This window comes from Parasteatoda tepidariorum, chromosome 4 (genome assembly GCF_982258835.1).
Source record: "Parasteatoda tepidariorum strain Cologne lab strain chromosome 4, Ptep-v5.0, whole genome shotgun sequence".
Taxonomy (NCBI): Eukaryota; Metazoa; Arthropoda; class Arachnida; order Araneae; family Theridiidae; genus Parasteatoda; species Parasteatoda tepidariorum.
Genome location: NC_141758.1, coordinates 104,124,956 through 104,132,390, shown reverse-complemented (window position 1 = coordinate 104,132,390; position 7,435 = coordinate 104,124,956).

Here is a 7,435-nt window from a genome sequence, read left to right as displayed (position 1 = left end):
ATCTGGTATGAAATTTATATTGTTTTCTTCATTATTTTTACAGATAGAGTGTGTCTAAAAGGTTTAAACTGATATATTTGCAACATCTTCCAAACTTTAAATACTTAATGCACACATTTTTTATTAAAAAAAAACGGCAAAAAATTCATTTTTATTTAAGAAGATTTTTTCCCTAGCTTTCATATTATTATTTTCAATCATTGATTATAATAAAGTGTGAAAATGACAGCACTGTAAAACACGACCCCGTTCACAAGTGGGCACAGTTGGATGAGCGTCGTATTTAGCTGGCATCAGAGCGATTGCCTGTGTGTAAGAGCGCCGTATTAAGCAGACATCCACGTGATGGCCTGTGTGCAGGAGCGTCGTATTAAATTCACATCCACGTAATGACCAGTGTACAGAAGCGTCGTATTTAGCTGGTATCTACATGATGGCCTACCAGAGTCGTATTAACTAAGCATTCAAGCTATGGCCTGTGTGTATCAGCGTTGTACTAAACCGTCATCACGCTATGAACAATGCATAAGAGCGCCATATTTAGCTATCATACACGATTTGATCTGCTTGTACGAGTGCCGTATTAAGCAGACATCCACGCGATAAACAGTGCGTAGGAGCGTCGTATTTAGATGACATTTACTCGGTGGCCTGTGTGTACGAGCACCGTATTAAGCCGGAATCCACGCGATGACCGGGATATTGGAGTGTCTTATTTAGCTGGCATACACTCGGTGGCCTGTGTGCACGAGCGCCGTATTAAGCCGGGCAACCGCGTGATGACCAGGATATTGGAGTGTCTTATTTAGCTGGCATACACTCGGTGGCCTGTGTGTACGAACGCCTTATTTAGCCTGCGCCAAATAATGATTTTTGTCAGAGATAGCGGCAGTAGCGTGTGTACCGACCATTTTTATGAAATTTATCATAAGAAATCAAATTAGTAAGTAAACACATTCCTTCATACATAGTATGGTGGTAATTTTAGTTTTTAATTGACCTGACAATACTGCTTTTATGATAACTACCAATTTCATTCTAATTTTAAGCTAACTTACTAATAAAATCAAGTAAATCATTTACATCGCATTACATACATTATCATTTACATAATTAATAATTCACTCTTCAATATGTGCCTTTATAATGCTTACAAATTTTCTATTTTGAAAATTAAATACAAATTATTTTTATTAGCTATTTTTCAAAGGAATAATGAGGCCTCTCAAGGGGTTCTTTCTCGAAAACTTCGATAATGTGTACTTATTTTTCTAATCATAGTACAGTATTGCTGTAATTAGAAAATCAGGCTTGTATGGTCATCATTTATTTCAGTGTTTATGCATGGCCTGAACAACCTGGTTGGTTGGACGCTGGGCTCATGTTTGTGAGATTGTGAGTTCAAATCTCCTGCTGGCCGAAGAATCCTGGTGTATAAAATGGTGACTGTTGCACGTTAAATCAGTCGGAGTAAGTCCTCCAAGTTCCCACACCAAATCAATACCTCTGAGGGTACTGAATTGGAGATTGATCGTTTTTCGGTTCAGGTAAAAATTACAATCTGTGGATGAATGAATGGAGTATGAATCTGTTCTCCTTGTAAAACAGGCTGTGATGTGTGTGTGGTTGAAGTCTTACTCTTTGCCATAGATGGCGTCACTGAAAAAGCAAGAAACGCACCCTCTGCCTTAGAAATCGCTTGGATTCTCATAGCAGGCTTGCTGATATTGCAAGTGGCATTGGTAGTAACAACAGTGCTTATGCACCACCAATGATTTGTAAAGGCATCTTTTGATCCTCGAGTATGAAACGTTTGTTAATCACTGTTTTAAAAATTATAGAGAATAGGAACAGTGAACACCGAATTAAAATCATCAATAACTGGTTTATTTGTCTGACATGATTAGAATATTAGAAACAGTCTTTAAACGTCGTCCTCAAACCATCTGGGATTAGATTTTTTTAATTTCTTACACTTTGATTTAAATTCCTTCAGAATGTAATGGGAAATTATTTCCTAATCTACAATGACTTTTCATATTCTATTCCTCATTATTATAGACAATCTCCAAGCAAAAATGATAATTAATTTTGGAATATTTATTTCAATGATTAATCATACTTTAATTAATATTTTGAAAGAAATTGTAATTTTTTCAATTAATTTATTATGGTTAGTATTATAAAATTAATTACAATTAATTCTATTAATTACTTATAATTTTTTAATTTATAATTTTAATTATTTATAATTTATTTTCTAAAGTTATTGTAGTTTTAATCCTTTATTATTAATATTATAAAAGTATCATACTTAATTTCATTACATAATTATAACTTTATTCAATAAATTAACAAATTGATTATAACAAAATTATGAAGCTTTAAACATTTACTAAGCAATTACTTTAAAAATTAATCCTAATTGCATTTATTCTAATTAATTTTTAAAATTATTTTCACTCAACAATCGTTTCTTAATCTGATAAATTTCAATACTCTTAACAAATCTATTTGACTCTTATCAAAGGTCTAATTAACATGTTGCATTAAATTGCCTTTTCGAAAAACTAAATAACAAGCCATGTTTTACATAAACACTTCGAGAAAATTATAATGGTTTTGAAAGCTGTTACACGCAATTAACCATTCTTTTGCACATTATGTTGCTCGATTATCGCTTCCTTTAATATGTTCATTAAGTGTTAAGGAGCTATCTACGGGCATGGCAGTTAAGCTGATGTTTTCGTGAGAGCTATTATTAGATTGAAGCGAAATTGTGGGTTTAAATAGCTGCTTTAACAAGAATAAGACTTAAATGGAAATTCACCAACAATGCAAGTTTTGGAACTGCTGAATCACTAAAAATGCTACTTTGAGATTAACAGATTGGTATTTTAATTAGGAAAAATCAATTAAAATTCTTTGTAATGTTGAAACTGAATTGTTGCTATAAATACGAACGTTTTTGTGAAAGCTTAACATTGTATTGCGTTTTGAAATCTGTAAAAATTTATTAAAGAAATCAATAGTGTCTACGTCATTTTTTTCAGTGTTAAAAACATTAATTAATTTTTAAGCTAACGACATTTTGCAGCTTAGTAAAAAAAAAACTTACAAAACAAGAAGGAGCGGAACAAAATCTTAATTATTCTTTTAAAAAAAAGACAAATGAAGCAATCTTGAACAAATAAAAGTAGGCTAATCTCACATCACGTGATTTTTTTTTTTTTTTTTGTCGCAGCTTCAACAATTACTTATGTCCTAATTAATAGCAATGGAGAAAACATTTTCGGCTATTTACAATAATTATAGTTAAATAATTTTAAAAATAAAAATTAAACGTTTAGAAATGTAAAACAAAAGTATTTTAATTTTTTTCTAAGAATAAACAATTCTTGAATAAATTTTTAAGATTATTTTGCAGATAATTTCAAACTGAAAATTTTTGACATGCCTGAAGAAACTTGTATTCTTAATAGTTTTACTAATCTCTATTTTATTATTACTATTTTATTTACGATTTCATTAATTGACTATTTTACTAATTTCCTAGTTATTTTTAAATATTTAATCCAAAAATAACACTTTAATCAACTTTCTTTTAGTTACCTTACGACGAAAAATATGGTTTTGGGTATATACGGTATATGTGGGCTGCATACAAAATAATGGAACTACTTCTATACTAATAAATTTTTTTTCATATTTCTCAAAAATACTTAAAGAATTATTTTGCAACTTCAGAAGTGCTTGGATGCATATCAGTGAAGTTAAAAGATTATCGAGGTTAGAGGGACCAATAATAAATTAAAAACGGAAAATAGTGTTTTTGAACATTCTGTACCAAAAAATGTAGCAATAACTTTATAACTTATGACAATTATTTTAATTATTATGAGCACAAATAATTAATGTAAGCACAATCATTATTATTTCAAAAAATTTCGTAATCTTACCTTAAATATTTATGGAGATAGAGAAATTTTTTAAAAAAAAGGAAATTTAAAAAAAAAATTATCGTATGTTTTTTTCTTTTAATTTTAAAAATATTCAATAAAATTGAACAAACTTTTTGGAGTTATTATTCAAAATTAATTACAAATTTTTTGTCTTGAAATTTGAAGCAAATTCGTATTAAACTATGCAATATAAGTAATTAAATTTGTTCTTTTATGCGGCACAGGCGCAAAAGAAAAAGCTAAATTTTTTTTCATAATTCTGTAGAAAATAGTACTTGGCATTTAATAAAAAATTCCGACTAAAATATTTCAAAATTTAAAAAAGTAGTTTTTGTACCTTTTAAAAGAAGGCTCAAAATGATGAAGGTTTTCTACAAATATTATTTTGTATCGTAAGACAAAATTAAATAACAATTGATAAACATAAAATAATAGTACCTTACAATAAATGTTAAAACTCCAAAATATGATTGTATAATGAAAGAAAAGATACCTTTATGAAGGATATTCTTCAACAATTACGGTGTCATTTTTAATAAATCTTGATTAATAGTACAAAATGAAATTCAAAGAAAACCCCTTATCATTTTGAACTCTCCTTTAAAAAGAACGAAAACTACTTAGACAATTGCTCGAAACTTTTTTAATTCTTAAGATATTGAAATAGGACTTAATTAGTTACCAAATACGATTCGCTAACAAAATTAATGGGAAAAAATTTTAATTTTTCCCGCGCATGAACAGTATAAAGGAACTATTTTAATTATTCGTATCTTGCGCAGTTTTAAACTAATTTTTCTCAAATTTTAAATCAATAATTTTGTAATTAATCTTAAATTGCTCCAAAAATTTTGTTTAATTTTATTGAATATTTTTTTTAAATTTCAGCTAAGAAACGTAAGACAAATATTCATAAATGTTTAAGCTAGTTTTACTAAATTTTGTGAAATTATCGCTTATTATAACCAAAATAATTGTTGCTAGTTACAAATTTTTTTGCTACATTTTTTGCGAAATTTATTGCAACATTTTTGCTTATTGCAAAATTTAAAACACTAAAGTGGTTGCCAAAATAAAATAAAAAATTTAACTTTGATTTTATCTTTATAGATTACCACTCTTCAATGATATAGTATGATCACCTGTACTTGGCTGGCAATGAGCGAGTTAAGGAAATTTCTATTCAGGAAATATGACAGACTTTATTTTTTTTCAATAAATCTTTAAAACCTAAGAAGAGTTTGTACTAAAATCCAAAGTAACTATGTATCTGTTTTGGTTAAATAGAAAGGAATAAGAAAAAACTCTTTAAAACGCATTTGTGTCTTTGGCGTAGCATTTAAAGATTCTATAACGCCGATAAAATAGTATTCTGTATTTTCTTTAACTGAATAGGTACTGTTAAAACGCAATAAAAATGATAAATGAACATTTAAATCAAGTCGCTTTAACTATTTATTGTTGGTGCTTAGAATTTACAGAGACTCGTTAAAATGTCAGTTTATGTAACTATTTGCATTAAATGTATCTTTATGGCCGCTATTATTGAAAAACGTGTAAAAATAAGTTTTAAAATGGTATTATTTTTTTTTATTCGAAAGAAAAGTTGTTTTACGATTGTTGTAACTAGACTTTTTTATATTTAGTATGCATTAAATACAGGTAAATGTGTCTAATAATAATACACTGAAACATAAAGGGTTTGCCAATATTGAGCATAGCCGGCCCAATGTTTGGGTTAACAACTACTAATGTTCAACTCCATACCCTTGTAACCCAATCCAGAAGAAAAGGGAACTCCTGGATCAAGATTAAGGAAAAATTTGCCTTCGAGGAGGACTTTTTGAGGGAACTAACCCGTATTTGCTTTAAGTGGAGAGGAAAACTACGAAAACCTCTCACGGTTATCCTGACGGCAAGGGAACTCTAATAACCCTTTATTCGTCTACCACTGAAGATATTTTACGTCAGCTCTGTAATTGGTGCGAGCTGCGCGGAACTCGCATCGATCAGCCATGGCTGGGATTCGAACCCGGTTGACTTCATTGGAAGTGACCACGGCTCGTTTTTTGATATCGTGCACAAAATGATATTTTCCTCATTACACTTTGGAACAATGAACTAATTGTTAATTAGGGTAATCAAAAACAATCTAATATATATAATTCTCTTACGTGGCTCCCAAATTTTGACTGTATTTATTTTCCGCTGGTGGCAACGTTTGCTTTGTTTTGTTTACTTTACTATTTCTCTTACACGGCGAATCGACCAATGATTGCCGCTAAAAATGTCACATACCAAATCTAGCTGAGGTGGCTCAACATATAGCGCTTTTAAAAACGGAAACTGAAACAACCAGAGAGCCTCAGCTGCGGCGATCTCATACTATTAAGCTAGGCAGACGTGAGTAGTCTTTGTCGATAGATCTCTATTTTAGTATTTTGTCGAAAGCGCTTTTTTTTCACGAATTTATATATTACGAATTTATTTGACGATTTTTCATTTATATTACGAATTATACTATAGCACATTTCTAATAGGTTTAACGAATTACATGTCATTTTTTTGAATTCAAGTTTATTTTAATGACTTAGTATTTACTAAAAAGATGCAATTTTTTTTTCTCAAAAAAAAGTTTTTATATGGATTTGAGTGATTGTTTTGAATTCTTAGAATTTCGTGCATTTGCAATGTACCTAAGTTAGTAGGGAGGGAAGCGAGCTGGGTTTGCGAAGCGAACCATATAAGATTGCGTAGCAATTTTCAGGGGTTGGCGAGCGTTAGCGAGCAGGAGGCGCAGTCCACTAGTATTAATAATTGCTCTTGAATGCCAAGATATGTTTTCCTACAGCCTCTTTTTAAAAAAAACCGCTTGTGAATTTTTGATGTAGATTATACTTACCGTTTGCATTTTCAAGCTGAATACAAAGACTGCTTTTAAAGTTGATTATATTTTGTAGATGAGAATTTCAGATACTCAGTATTTGCTTTTGTTCTAAGTAGGTTTTGGAAAGGAATCTTTTCAAAAAATGAGATAGTGAGATAAAAAGAACTTTTTAGAAAATAATAAAAATAAAAATATAAAATCTTAAAATACATTTGTTACAACCTAAAACCTAAGTTTTTCCAAGTTCCTCCTCTAACTTTTTTTTAAACGGAAATCTTTTATCTTTGCAACAAAAAAAAACTATGGAGAAAAAAAGATTAAAAGAAAATACAGCTTGTATTATCCATTCTGTGAAGCAATCTTCTTCCTTAACAAAACATCATTTCCAGATATCAGTTCTTTATATCTAAATTTAAATTACGGGAAGCAGCCGTATAAGAGAGAATAAAGTGAAAAAACATTTCCCTAAGAAAAGAAATATTTAAAGATGGCTCAAAACTTATTTTAATTCTTTACAAAATTAGTTCTCTCTTTATAAGACTCGGTGAAATCAAAACATTTTTTACAAAGAAAATTACATTAAAAA